We start from the raw sequence: 15,223 nt of genomic DNA, 5'->3' as shown, positions 1-15,223 counted from the left end.
GGCCCACCCCGGGAGTCTAGAAAGCTTCCTCCCCCCGGATGCGGGGCACGAGGGCCATCTTCGTGGAGCACGAGCAGCAGGCACCTAGCCCAAATGGCCCAAAGGAGCCCTGGCAAGGGGCTGTGCTCAGTGCCGCAGAGGCAGGCAAAAACCCCCCGGGGACACTTACTAGCCCACCGTGGGGGAAAAAAAGCCTTGCTCCCCCCAGCTGCAGGGCACGAGAGGCCATCTTCGTGGTGCATGAGCAGCAGGCAGTAACCTAGCCAAAAGGGACGGGAGGAGCCCTGACAAGTGGTCATGCTCAATGCTGCAGAGGAAGGCAAAAAACCCCCGGGGACCCGTGCCAATCTGCCCTGGGGGAAAATTCCTTCCTGACCCCAGCGCTGGCGATCGGCTACTCCCTGAGCATGTGAGCAAGACCCGCCTCCTCGTCCCACAGGCTGGTCACGCCTCCCCGGAGATGCCCAAGCCCTATTCTCCCTCAAGCTGGAGCCACCTCAGGGGCTTGCGAGAGGGGCGATATGCCCCGGCCGGATGGACCTTGGGGGCAAGAATCCTTCCCGTGCCTGGCAGGACACCAGTGGGTGCTCCAAAGCACTGGGACCCCTTGCAACATCTCTGCATTCCGTTTCTTACGGCTGCTGCCCCTGGCTGCGCAGGGGGCGATGACAGCGAGCTCTGCAGTGCTCCTCAAGTGCTCCTCCAGAAGGCATTCCCTTGGTCTTGCCACTGCTATCCAGCTGAAAAGGCCTGGTGCCCTGGGCACCTGCAGGTGTTGGTGGTTCTTCTTATCTCCCGAGGAGCTGGTGTGTGTTCCCCACAGGCTGAGTGAGGCAAGATTTCCATCCATTAGATGAGCTTTGAAGGTGGCCCTGCCGGGAGCTGGCCTTGAAGCGGAGAACCTCCAGCGGCCTCGTCCAGCCTTCGGTCTTCTTCCCTCAGACCCCTCCAAGTAATTCCACCGGATCCTCAAGGATTTCCTCTGGGATGTCTTCGGGCTGCCCCCGGGCCATCTCTGGCAGCAGGACACGGGAGGATGCTGCCTTTTATCCTGCCCGGGGGCACTGTGACTGCTGCGTTGCCGGGCGGTGGCACTGTGACACGGGGGTGACGGGGCTCCCCATGCGCAACCCCGCCCGCCGCAGCCCCCCCCGCCGCCCCTCCGCCCGGCATCCTTCGGAGGAAGGCCTTTGGGGGGCTGGCCCCGAGGCAGTCCCTGTGCCCAGCAGGCCCAGGGGGCTGTCCCTGCCCTTGGTGGCCGTGCACTGGGCACAGCTGCTGGGCATCCCTGTAAATTCTTCTGGATGTCCAGACTCTGTGAAGAAGGGCATTTATACCATCTACATTGCTTTGGATGTGGGGATGCCAGAGGTGTGGTTCCCTCTGCATGAAGTTTGCAGAAACACAGAGAGCACGGCAGCATTTCCTCACCCTTCCTTACCAAGGCGCCAAGGGACATTTGCTACTCCCCTGCTTATGGTGAGGTTGTCCTCTTGAAAGGAAGTCCTGAATGGTTTTGTGTTCTTGACCATCTTCTTCCTTGCACTTCAGTAGCTCTTTTCCTCCTTTGGCCTTCATCCTCGATACCTTTCTTGAAAGTGATGGCAGCCCTCTCAGCCTTTGCCTTGCCTCTGCTGGGCGTCTTCTTCTGTAGGCCCTCCAATCCCCTAATCAGCTGCTTAGTCTTTGTTTACCTTCATCCCAGGTGGGATTTTTCTTTCTTGAACTTGAGGAATGAGAAATGTCCCTAGTGATACAGGTGAGTTCTCACCAGGGCTTTGCACAGTGCTTGCCTTTCCGATGGAAATAGCTTGCCTGACACACCAGAATGCATTTGCCCCTATCCCATTCATGGGTCCTAGTCACCCTGTGATCTACTCAGCCTCCAGGAACATTGGCCTACTCGGATGTTCCCAAACTGGAGCAGAAACTCATGGTGCTCCAGCTGCCGTTGTGTTACCTGCGGTTCTTCACACGCGTGGTTTACTGAGGGAGGGGGCTCTCTCTTCTGGCAGAGCTTCAGCTGGTGTGGAGCATGGGGTCCACAGAAACATACCCTGAGATAGAGCTTTTTCTGGTTCATGGGTGCCATGAAATCCAGAAGACGATGTGGACAATGAATGTATCTGCTGGAGGAGGCAGGAAGCCTACATATCTTGAACGGTGGTTTTCTGCAAGCTAAATGCAAACGACCTGACCATGAACTTCACCGTTTCATACATTTGATGGCACGAAAGCGTGAAGGGTGGAGCCTGAGAGATGTGTTAATGAGGCTTTCACCCGTCGGTAGCCTGCTGGAGTGCAGCTCCACGCGGTCTCGACCAGCAGATCCAGCCCTCCGCCGGCCGGGTGAGCTAGGGACGGACTGTGTGGGTGGGCTCTGAGCACGAAGCTGGTGGTGTGCGTCTAGTCGCTTTCAAAATGGGTGTCTGCCTCCTAGGAAGGAAAAGAAGCACAGCTGGCGTTACGTGAGCTTCCATTTTGGAGGTTTCATTGGAGAAAGTGCCAAATCAGCCCCGACGCTGAAAAAGCTGCAGGAGATGAAACACGGGTGGGCCAGTGCGATGCGGTTCGTGGCACTGCTGTCTGTGGGGATATGCTTCCCTGTGCAGGAGTGTGAATAAAGGTGGCTGAGCTTTTAAATGACCTCTGCAGGCATTTAGTGAAAAGGAAGGTTGTTGCTGGTAGTGCCGATGTGGGTGAGGAGTTGGCTGGCCGGGTGGCCGTCCGACACTAAAAGGCAACTGCCTCTCTTGAAGAGTCCCTGCGCGCCTGGAAGGTAGCTGCACAGAAGCATTGAAACTCTTGGTTTTTGTACGCCCTCCTGAGAATGTCGGTGCGATGAAATTACTGGTGACGTCAATCAGATACAAAGGAACTTCATTTTTTGTTTTTTTAATTAATAAATGACACTATGAAGAACAATCTTGTAGCACACACTTGGCAATTAGTTTGCAAAACTGGTGCAATGAGTGCCGAAAGCTGCCAGACTGTGTCTATTCAGTTAAAGCATCTCAACATTTTGATGGAAGCTCAGTGTGATGAGACAGGCCCTTGCATGTGTCCAAAGGTGGATCTGATGGATCAGGAGACAGAGGGAGGCTGGAGACAAATTCCCTTGCCAGGAGGGCCCCCTGTCCAGACGGCTTTTAGGAAGAAGACAGTCCTTAAGTAGCACTTAACCCTTAAGTAGGGTTTCAAACTACATGGCATTTAGCAGCTAAAACCTGTGTTTGGAGTTACACTTGAAAACAAACTGGTAGCCAGTGCATTTTAAGGCCACGCTTTCTTCTTTGCCAAGGGCCCTCCAAGGCAAATGCATGCGGAAATAGCACGTCCGGCACTAATTCCCTCTAGCTGTACTAATTGCATTCCCATACTGGGGGGGATCACAGTACGGGAATGCTATCCTGTCCATTGGGCCCCACCATTTAAGAAGGATGTTAAGGGACTCGCATGCGTGCAGAGGAGTGCCACAAAGGCGGGGAAGGGGCTGGAAGGCACGTCCTCTGAGGCGCGGCTGAGGACGCTGGGTTTGACTAGTTTGGAGAGCAGGAGGCTACGGGGCGACCTCACTGCTCTCCGCAGCTTCCTGAGGAGGGCAAGTGGAGAGGGAGGTGCTGATCTCTTCTCCCCGGTACCCAGTGCCAGGACGCGTGGGAATGGCTCAAAGCTGCGTCCGTCAGGGGGGGTTCGGACTTGACATGAGGAAACCTTACTTTCCCGAGAAGGCGGTCAAACCCTGGAACAGGGGGTGGTTGATGCCCCATGCCTGTCAGTGTTTAAGAGGCATTTGGGCAACGCCCTTAATAACCATGCTTTAACTTTTGGTCAGCCCTGCGGTGGTCAGGCAGTTGGACTAGATGACCGCTGTAGGTCCCTGCCACCTCAACTATCCTATCCTATCCTATCCTATCCTATCCTATCCTATCCTATCCTATCCTATCCTATCGTACGCTAGTTTTTCTTCCTACCACCTTCTTTCCCTAACAGTACATGCTGAGGAAATCTCTGATGACATTTCTTCCCAGCCCTGCACTAGCAGAAGGGATTGAATGGGCAGTCATGTCCCATCCTAGGTGTTGGTTCTGTCACGTTGTGGGAAGGAGGCATGTACCTTCTGATGGGGGTGAGAGCTGTGGATCGTCTCGAGATCATTTGACCATCTGAACAAATTTGCAGAAAGCGTGTGTGAAGTGCGGTTTTTGAAAGTCTGCTACGTTCCTCCAGTTTAGCTGGGTTTCCACAGGATGGCAAAACCCCACACCTCTGACGCTAGCGAGGCGCAAAGATCAAGCCCTCAGTCTGAAGCAGGACGTGCTCGTGAACTAAACGGTTGCGAGTCTTTTTGCGGTGAGCAATACCTGTTCATTTCCCTGTGGATTTTTTTTTCTCCTCATTTTTTCTACTCATTTTTAGGAATGCCCGGGCTGTTTGCCTTGGACAAACACAAGAGCCTGAGGACAACAGTAACTCCCTCAGAGCGAAGGTCCGTCTGGCGCAAGACTCTTGTCTCCAAAGTGGCCAACCACCAATGTGTAAAGGAGAGCATATGAGCAGTGCCAGTCTACTTCTGCCGGGGTCCTGGGGGTGCTCCTAGGCCTCAATGGCTGGGACCCCCAGGGGACCATAGGCCTCCCCTGGGACCCCCACCCACGCCATCCCCTGCCAAGGGCCCGGGGGACGTGTCTGAGCTCAGGCTGGGGCCTTCAGTCCCTGCCTGAGCCGTGTTGTAGGTGTGCCCGTCTCTGCCCCTGTCTCCTGGCTGGGCCTGGGACCTGCACTGCAGAGAGCTGCTCTCCTGGGTGGACCCCTCAGGCCTCGGTCCTAGCTTGTCGTGCAGAACTCCAGGCATAGCATGGCGTAACTATTCTGTCCTAGTCTAGTCTATTCCAGTCTATTCTATTCCCCGCATTCACGATGAGTCGAATAACGAGGAGACTCTGATTTGCCTGAAATGCCAGGGGATTTTAAGCTCCAAAACCACTCTCAAGGACACAAATCACAGAGGTTACAAGTGAAAACAGGATTTTATTTTATGTTACGTTATTTTATGTTATTTTTCTGAATCCATTTCAGAGCCGATGCTCACAGGCGTGAACACAATGCACATGTGTAGCCAGGAGCAGGCTGGTGCATTTCTCAGTTTAGCTTGAAAATACATCCCTTGCGGTCTGGCAAAGGAAAGCCATAGAGCCGCAGAAAGTAGGAGCAGGGATGCAGGACAAGCAGTCCCTGCTTCCTCAAGAGTGAGATCTTGAAGAATGAGGATCAGGAGCGACCACACATAAAAGAAGAAGAAGAAGAGGTGTGTGGTACCGTGGGGTATTTTCCAAAGCAGGACACAGGTCGATGACAAGCACACTTCTTGCCTTCCAAAACTTGCTGCGCCGCTGCGCTTCTTGGCCGGTGATGCACGAAAAGCGCTTTCGTGCCTGCCCAGCACTTCTGCTGCATGCAGGGAGAGCTGCAAAGCAGCAGCTCCGGACGGTGCAGCAAGCCTGCAGCCCTTCCAAGCGCAGGCTGTTTTGCACAAGCGAGAAGCCCTGGGGAGGTGGAGCCAAGGGAGGAGCAGAGCTCGCTCCCGCTCCAAACTTGCGACGGGCAAGAGAGCCCGAGAGAGCCAGGGCACGAGCGGTGCCTTGGAGGTGCAAGAGCAGCGGGCAAGAAGGGAGCCGAAAGGGCCCAGAGGAGCCCTGGCAAGGGGCTGTGCTCAATGCTACGGAGGACAAGAAGCAGCCCGCGGGGGCCACCCTGGGGCCCACCCCGGGAGTCTAGAAAGCTTCCTCCCCCCGGATGCGGGGCACGAGGGCCATCTTCGTGGAGCACGAGCAGCAGGCACCTAGCCCAAATGGCCCAAAGGAGCCCTGGCAAGGGGCTGTGCTCAGTGCCGCAGAGGCAGGCAAAAACCCCCCGGGGACACTTACTAGCCCACCGTGGGGGAAAAAAAGCCTTGCTCCCCCCAGCTGCAGGGCACGAGAGGCCATCTTCGTGGTGCATGAGCAGCAGGCAGTAACCTAGCCAAAAGGGACGGGAGGAGCCCTGACAAGTGGTCATGCTCAATGCTGCAGAGGAAGGCAAAAAACCCCCGGGGACCCGTGCCAATCTGCCCTGGGGGAAAATTCCTTCCTGACCCCAGCGCTGGCGATCGGCTACTCCCTGAGCATGTGAGCAAGACCCGCCTCCTCGTCCCACAGGCTGGTCACGCCTCCCCGGAGATGCCCAAGCCCTATTCTCCCTCAAGCTGGAGCCACCTCAGGGGCTTGCGAGAGGGGCGATATGCCCCGGCCGGATGGACCTTGGGGGCAAGAATCCTTCCCGTGCCTGGCAGGACACCAGTGGGTGCTCCAAAGCACTGGGACCCCTTGCAACATCTCTGCATTCCGTTTCTTACGGCTGCTGCCCCTGGCTGCGCAGGGGGCGATGACAGCGAGCTCTGCAGTGCTCCTCAAGTGCTCCTCCAGAAGGCATTCCCTTGGTCTTGCCACTGCTATCCAGCTGAAAAGGCCTGGTGCCCTGGGCACCTGCAGGTGTTGGTGGTTCTTCTTATCTCCCGAGGAGCTGGTGTGTGTTCCCCACAGGCTGAGTGAGGCAAGATTTCCATCCATTAGATGAGCTTTGAAGGTGGCCCTGCCGGGAGCTGGCCTTGAAGCGGAGAACCTCCAGCGGCCTCGTCCAGCCTTCGGTCTTCTTCCCTCAGACCCCTCCAAGTAATTCCACCGGATCCTCAAGGATTTCCTCTGGGATGTCTTCGGGCTGCCCCCGGGCCATCTCTGGCAGCAGGACACGGGAGGATGCTGCCTTTTATCCTGCCCGGGGGCACTGTGACTGCTGCGTTGCCGGGCGGTGGCACTGTGACACGGGGGTGACGGGGCTCCCCATGCGCAACCCCGCCCGCCGCAGCCCCCCCCGCCGCCCCTCCGCCCGGCATCCTTCGGAGGAAGGCCTTTGGGGGGCTGGCCCCGAGGCAGTCCCTGTGCCCAGCAGGCCCAGGGGGCTGTCCCTGCCCTTGGTGGCCGTGCACTGGGCACAGCTGCTGGGCATCCCTGTAAATTCTTCTGGATGTCCAGACTCTGTGAAGAAGGGCATTTATACCATCTACATTGCTTTGGATGTGGGGATGCCAGAGGTGTGGTTCCCTCTGCATGAAGTTTGCAGAAACACAGAGAGCACGGCAGCATTTCCTCACCCTTCCTTACCAAGGCGCCAAGGGACATTTGCTACTCCCCTGCTTATGGTGAGGTTGTCCTCTTGAAAGGAAGTCCTGAATGGTTTTGTGTTCTTGACCATCTTCTTCCTTGCACTTCAGTAGCTCTTTTCCTCCTTTGGCCTTCATCCTCGATACCTTTCTTGAAAGTGATGGCAGCCCTCTCAGCCTTTGCCTTGCCTCTGCTGGGCGTCTTCTTCTGTAGGCCCTCCAATCCCCTAATCAGCTGCTTAGTCTTTGTTTACCTTCATCCCAGGTGGGATTTTTCTTTCTTGAACTTGAGGAATGAGAAATGTCCCTAGTGATACAGGTGAGTTCTCACCAGGGCTTTGCACAGTGCTTGCCTTTCCGATGGAAATAGCTTGCCTGACACACCAGAATGCATTTGCCCCTATCCCATTCATGGGTCCTAGTCACCCTGTGATCTACTCAGCCTCCAGGAACATTGGCCTACTCGGATGTTCCCAAACTGGAGCAGAAACTCATGGTGCTCCAGCTGCCGTTGTGTTACCTGCGGTTCTTCACACGCGTGGTTTACTGAGGGAGGGGGCTCTCTCTTCTGGCAGAGCTTCAGCTGGTGTGGAGCATGGGGTCCACAGAAACATACCCTGAGATAGAGCTTTTTCTGGTTCATGGGTGCCATGAAATCCAGAAGACGATGTGGACAATGAATGTATCTGCTGGAGGAGGCAGGAAGCCTACATATCTTGAACGGTGGTTTTCTGCAAGCTAAATGCAAACGACCTGACCATGAACTTCACCGTTTCATACATTTGATGGCACGAAAGCGTGAAGGGTGGAGCCTGAGAGATGTGTTAATGAGGCTTTCACCCGTCGGTAGCCTGCTGGAGTGCAGCTCCACGCGGTCTCGACCAGCAGATCCAGCCCTCTGCCGGCCGGGTGAGCTAGGGACGGACTGTGTGGGTGGGCTCTGAGCAGGAAGCTGGTGGTGTGCGTCTAGTCGCTTTCAAAATGGGTGTCTGCCTCCTAGGAAGGAAAAGAAGCACAGCTGGCGTTACGTGAGCTTCCATTTTGGAGGTTTCATTGGAGAAAGTGCCAAATCAGCCCCGACGCTGAAAAAGCTGCAGGAGATGAAACACGGGTGGGCCAGTGCGATGCGGTTCGTGGCACTGCTGTCTGTGGGGATATGCTTCCCTGTGCAGGAGTGTGAATAAAGGTGGCTGAGCTTTTAAATGACCTCTGCAGGCATTTAGTGAAAAGGAAGGTTGTTGCTGGTAGTGCCGATGTGGGTGAGGAGTTGGCTGGCCGGGTGGCCGTCCGACACTAAAAGGCAACTGCCTCTCTTGAAGAGTCCCTGCGTGCCTAGAAGGTAGCTGCACAGAAGCATTGAAACTCTTGGTTTTTGTACGCCCTCCTGAGAATGTCGGTGCGATGAAATTACTGGTGACGTCAATCAGATACAAAGGAACTTCATTTTTTGTTTTTTTAATTAATAAATGACACTATGAAGAACAATCTTGTAGCACACACTTGGCAATTAGTTTGCAAAACTGGTGCAATGAGTGCCGAAAGCTGCCAGACTGTGTCTATTCAGTTAAAGCATCTCAACATTTTGATGGAAGCTCAGTGTGATGAGACAGGCCCTTGCATGTGTCCAAAGGTGGATCTGATGGATCAGGAGACAGAGGGAGGCTGGAGACAAATTCCCTTGCCAGGAGGGCCCCCTGTCCAGACGGCTTTTAGGAAGAAGACAGTCCTTAAGTAGCACTTAACCCTTAAGTAGGGTTTCAAACTACATGGCATTTAGCAGCTAAAACCTGTGTTTGGAGTTACACTTGAAAACAAACTGGTAGCCAGTGCATTTTAAGGCCACGCTTTCTTCTTTGCCAAGGGCCCTCCAAGGCAAATGCATGCGGAAATAGCACGTCCGGCACTAATTCCCTCTAGCTGTACTAATTGCATTCCCATACTGGGGGGGATCACAGTACGGGAATGCTATCCTGTCCATTGGGCCCCACCATTTAAGAAGGATGTTAAGGGACTCGCATGCGTGCAGAGGAGTGCCACAAAGGCGGGGAAGGGGCTGGAAGGCACGTCCTCTGAGGCGCGGCTGAGGACGCTGGGTTTGACTAGTTTGGAGAGCAGGAGGCTGCGGGGCGACCTCACTGCTCTCCGCAGCTTCCTGAGGAGGGCAAGTGGAGAGGGAGGTGCTGATCTCTTCTCCCCGGTACCCAGTGCCAGGACGCGTGGGAATGGCTCAAAGCTGCGTCCGTCAGGGGGGGTTCGGACTTGACATGAGGAAACCTTACTTTCCCGAGAAGGCGGTCAAACCCTGGAACAGGGGGTGGTTGATGCCCCATGCCTGTCAGTGTTTAAGAGGCATTTGGGCAACGCCCTTAATAACCATGCTTTAACTTTTGGTCAGCCCTGCGGTGGTCAGGCAGTTGGACTAGATGACCGCTGTAGGTCCCTGCCACCTCAACTATCCTATCCTATCCTATCCTATCCTATCCTATCCTATCCTATCCTATCCTATCCTATCGTACGCTAGTTTTTCTTCCTACCACCTTCTTTCCCTAACAGTACATGCTGAGGAAATCTCTGATGACATTTCTTCCCAGCCCTGCACTAGCAGAAGGGATTGAATGGGCAGTCATGTCCCATCCTAGGTGTTGGTTCTGTCACGTTGTGGGAAGGAGGCATGTACCTTCTGATGGGGGTGAGAGCTGTGGATCGTCTCGAGATCATTTGACCATCTGAACAAATTTGCAGAAAGCGTGTGTGAAGTGCGGTTTTTGAAAGTCTGCTACGTTCCTCCAGTTTAGCTGGGTTTCCACAGGATGGCAAAACCCCACACCTCTGACGCTAGCGAGGCGCAAAGATCAAGCCCTCAGTCTGAAGCAGGACGTGCTCGTGAACTAAACGGTTGCGAGTCTTTTTGCGGTGAGCAATACCTGTTCATTTCCCTGTGGATTTTTTTTTCTCCTCATTTTTTCTACTCATTTTTAGGAATGCCCGGGCTGTTTGCCTTGGACAAACACAAGAGCCTGAGGACAACAGTAACTCCCTCAGAGCGAAGGTCCGTCTGGCGCAAGACTCTTGTCTCCAAAGTGGCCAACCACCAATGTGTAAAGGAGAGCATATGAGCAGTGCCAGTCTACTTCTGCCGGGGTCCTGGGGGTGCTCCTAGGCCTCAATGGCTGGGACCCCCAGGGGACCATAGGCCTCCCCTGGGACCCCCACCCACGCCATCCCCTGCCAAGGGCCCGGGGGACGTGTCTGAGCTCAGGCTGGGGCCTTCAGTCCCTGCCTGAGCCGTGTTGTAGGTGTGCCCGTCTCTGCCCCTGTCTCCTGGCTGGGCCCGGGACCTGCACTGCAGAGAGCTGCTCTCCTGGGTGGACCCCTCAGGCCTCGGTCCTAGCTTGTCGTGCAGAACTCCAGGCATAGCATGGCGTAACTATTCTGTCCTAGTCTAGTCTATTCCAGTCTATTCTATTCCCCGCATTCACGATGAGTCGAATAACGAGGAGACTCTGATTTGCCTGAAATGCCAGGGGATTTTAAGCTCCAAAACCACTCTCAAGGACACAAATCACAGAGGTTACAAGTGAAAACAGGATTTTATTTTATGTTACGTTATTTTATGTTATTTTTCTGAATCCATTTCAGAGCCGATGCTCACAGGCGTGAACACAATGCACATGTGTAGCCAGGAGCAGGCTGGTGCATTTCTCAGTTTAGCTTGAAAATACATCCCTTGCGGTCTGGCAAAGGAAAGCCATAGAGCCGCAGAAAGTAGCAGCAGGGATGCAGGACAAGCAGTCCCTGCTTCCTCAAGAGTGAGATCTTGAAGAATGAGGATCAGGAGCGACCACACATAAAAGAAGAAGAAGAAGAGGTGTGTGGTACCGTGGGGTATTTTCCAAAGCAGGACACAGGTCGATGACAAGCACACTTCTTGCCTTCCAAAACTTGCTGCGCCGCTGCGCTTCTTGGCCGGTGATGCACGAAAAGCGCTTTCGTGCCTGCCCAGCACTTCTGCTGCATGCAGGGAGAGCTGCAAAGCAGCAGCTCCGGACGGTGCAGCAAGCCTGCAGCCCTTCCAAGCGCAGGCTGTTTTGCACAAGCGAGAAGCCCTGGGGAGGTGGAGCCAAGGGAGGAGCAGAGCTCGCTCCCGCTCCAAACTTGCGACGGGCAAGAGAGCCCGAGAGAGCCAGGGCACGAGCGGTGCCTTGGAGGTGCAAGAGCAGCGGGCAAGAAGGGAGCCGAAAGGGCCCAGAGGAGCCCTGGCAAGGGGCTGTGCTCAATGCTACGGAGGACAAGAAGCAGCCCGCGGGGGCCACCCTGGGGCCCACCCCGGGAGTCTAGAAAGCTTCCTCCCCCCGGATGCGGGGCACGAGGGCCATCTTCGTGGAGCACGAGCAGCAGGCACCTAGCCCAAATGGCCCAAAGGAGCCCTGGCAAGGGGCTGTGCTCAGTGCCGCAGAGGCAGGCAAAAACCCCCCGGGGACACTTACTAGCCCACCGTGGGGGAAAAAAAGCCTTGCTCCCCCCAGCTGCAGGGCACGAGAGGCCATCTTCGTGGTGCATGAGCAGCAGGCAGTAACCTAGCCAAAAGGGACGGGAGGAGCCCTGACAAGTGGTCATGCTCAATGCTGCAGAGGAAGGCAAAAAACCCCCGGGGACCCGTGCCAATCTGCCCCGGGGGAAAATTCCTTCCTGACCCCAGCGCTGGCGATCGGCTACTCCCTGAGCATGTGAGCAAGACCCGCCTCCTCGTCCCACAGGCTGGTCACGCCTCCCCGGAGATGCCCAAGCCCTATTCTCCCTCAAGCTGGAGCCACCTCAGGGGCTTGCGAGAGGGGCGATATGCCCCGGCCGGATGGACCTTGGGGGCAAGAATCCTTCCCGTGCCTGGCAGGACACCAGTGGGTGCTCCAAAGCACTGGGACCCCTTGCAACATCTCTGCATTCCGTTTCTTACGGCTGCTGCCCCTGGCTGCGCAGGGGGCGATGACAGCGAGCTCTGCAGTGCTCCTCAAGTGCTCCTCCAGAAGGCATTCCCTTGGTCTTGCCACTGCTATCCAGCTGAAAAGGCCTGGTGCCCTGGGCACCTGCAGGTGTTGGTGGTTCTTCTTATCTCCCGAGGAGCTGGTGTGTGTTCCCCACAGGCTGAGTGAGGCAAGATTTCCATCCATTAGATGAGCTTTGAAGGTGGCCCTGCCGGGAGCTGGCCTTGAAGCGGAGAACCTCCAGCGGCCTCGTCCAGCCTTCGGTCTTCTTCCCTCAGACCCCTCCAAGTAATTCCACCGGATCCTCAAGGATTTCCTCTGGGATGTCTTCGGGCTGCCCCCGGGCCATCTCTGGCAGCAGGACACGGGAGGATGCTGCCTTTTATCCTGCCCGGGGGCACTGTGACTGCTGCGTTGCCGGGCGGTGGCACTGTGACACGGGGGTGACGGGGCCCCCCATGCGCAGCCCCGCCCGCCGCAGCCCCCCCGCCGCCCCTCCGCCCGGCATCCTTCGGAGGAAGGCCTTTGGGGGGCTGGCCCCGAGGCAGTCCCTGTGCCCAGCAGGCCCAGGGGGCTGTCCCTGCCCTTGGTGGCCGTGCACTGGGCACAGCTGCTGGGCATCCCTGTAAATTCTTCTGGATGTCCAGACTCTGTGAAGAAGGGCATTTATACCATCTACATTGCTTTGGATGTGGGGATGCCAGAGGTGTGGTTCCCTCTGCATGAAGTTTGCAGAAACACAGAGAGCACGGCAGCATTTCCTCACCCTTCCTTACCAAGGCGCCAAGGGACATTTGCTACTCCCCTGCTTATGGTGAGGTTGTCCTCTTGAAAGGAAGTCCTGAATGGTTTTGTGTTCTTGACCATCTTCTTCCTTGCACTTCAGTAGCTCTTTTCCTCCTTTGGCCTTCATCCTCGATACCTTTCTTGAAAGTGATGGCAGCCCTCTCAGCCTTTGCCTTGCCTCTGCTGGGCGTCTTCTTCTGTAGGCCCTCCAATCCCCTAATCAGCTGCTTAGTCTTTGTTTACCTTCATCCCAGGTGGGATTTTTCTTTCTTGAACTTGAGGAATGAGAAATGTCCCTAGTGATACAGGTGAGTTCTCACCAGGGCTTTGCACAGTGCTTGCCTTTCCGATGGAAATAGCTTGCCTGACACACCAGAATGCATTTGCCCCTATCCCATTCATGGGTCCTAGTCACCCTGTGATCTACTCAGCCTCCAGGAACATTGGCCTACTCGGATGTTCCCAAACTGGAGCAGAAACTCATGGTGCTCCAGCTGCCGTTGTGTTACCTGCGGTTCTTCACACGCGTGGTTTACTGAGGGAGGGGGCTCTCTCTTCTGGCAGAGCTTCAGCTGGTGTGGAGCATGGGGTCCACAGAAACATACCCTGAGATAGAGCTTTTTCTGGTTCATGGGTGCCATGAAATCCAGAAGACGATGTGGACAATGAATGTATCTGCTGGAGGAGGCAGGAAGCCTACATATCTTGAACGGTGGTTTTCTGCAAGCTAAATGCAAACGACCTGACCATGAACTTCACCGTTTCATACATTTGATGGCACGAAAGCGTGAAGGGTGGAGCCTGAGAGATGTGTTAATGAGGCTTTCACCCGTCGGTAGCCTGCTGGAGTGCAGCTCCACGCGGTCTCGACCAGCAGATCCAGCCCTCCGCCGGCCGGGTGAGCTAGGGACGGACTGTGTGGGTGGGCTCTGAGCACGAAGCTGGTGGTGTGCGTCTAGTCGCTTTCAAAATGGGTGTCTGCCTCCTAGGAAGGAAAAGAAGCACAGCTGGCGTTACGTGAGCTTCCATTTTGGAGGTTTCATTGGAGAAAGTGCCAAATCAGCCCCGATGCTGAAAAAGCTGCAGGAGATGAAACACGGGTGGGCCAGTGCGATGCGGTTCGTGGCACTGCTGTCTGTGGGGATATGCTTCCCTGTGCAGGAGTGTGAATAAAGGTGGCTGAGCTTTTAAATGACCTCTGCAGGCATTTAGTGAAAAGGAAGGTTGTTGCTGGTAGTGCCGATGTGGGTGAGGAGTTGGCTGGCCGGGTGGCCGTCCGACACTAAAAGGCAACTGCCTCTCTTGAAGAGTCCCTGCGCGCCTGGAAGGTAGCTGCACAGAAGCATTGAAACTCTTGGTTTTTGTACGCCCTCCTGAGAATGTCGGTGCGATGAAATTACTGGTGACGTCAATCAGATACAAAGGAACTTCATTTTTTGTTTTTTTAATTAATAAATGACACTATGAAGAACAATCTTGTAGCACACACTTGGCAATTAGTTTGCAAAACTGGTGCAATGAGTGCCGAAAGCTGCCAGACTGTGTCTATTCAGTTAAAGCATCTCAACATTTTGATGGAAGCTCAGTGTGATGAGACAGGCCCTTGCATGTGTCCAAAGGTGGATCTGATGGATCAGGAGACAGAGGGAGGCTGGAGACAAATTCCCTTGCCAGGAGGGCCCCCTGTCCAGACGGCTTTTAGGAAGAAGACAGTCCTTAAGTAGCACTTAACCCTTAAGTAGGGTTTCAAACTACATGGCATTTAGCAGCTAAAACCTGTGTTTGGAGTTACACTTGAAAACAAACTGGTAGCCAGTGCATTTTAAGGCCACGCTTTCTTCTTTGCCAAGGGCCCTCCAAGGCAAATGCATGCGGAAATAGCACGTCCGGCACTAATTCCCTCTAGCTGTACTAATTGCATTCCCATACTGGGGGGGATCACAGTACGGGAATGCTATCCTGTCCATTGGGCCCCACCATTTAAGAAGGATGTTAAGGGACTCGCATGCGTGCAGAGGAGTGCCACAAAGGTGGGGAAGGGGCTGGAAGGCACGTCCTCTGAGGCGCGGCTGAGGACGCTGGGTTTGACTAGTTTGGAGAGCAGGAGGCTGCGGGGCGACCTCACTGCTCTCCGCAGCTTCCTGAGGAGGGCAAGTGGAGAGGGAGGTGCTGATCTCTTCTCCCCGGTACCCAGTGCCAGGACGCGTGGGAATGGCTCAAAGCTGCGTCCGTCAGGGGGGGTTCGGACTTGACATGA

General features: G+C 55.3%; 1 protein-coding gene across 1 annotated transcript in view; it reads left to right on the top strand.

Annotated features, from left to right (window-relative positions):
* CNTNAP2 (contactin associated protein 2) overlaps window positions 1–15,223 on the top strand; it is a 1,268,404-nt gene that overhangs the window by 859,251 nt on the left and 393,930 nt on the right. The gene's annotated exons all lie outside the window — the stretch shown is intronic.

This window comes from Calonectris borealis, chromosome 2 (assembly GCF_964195595.1).
Source record: "Calonectris borealis chromosome 2, bCalBor7.hap1.2, whole genome shotgun sequence".
Lineage (NCBI taxonomy): Eukaryota > Metazoa > Chordata > Aves > Procellariiformes > Procellariidae > Calonectris > Calonectris borealis.
The sequence above is the reverse complement of the archived record's forward strand: the minus strand, read 5'-3'. Positions and strand labels throughout refer to the sequence as shown.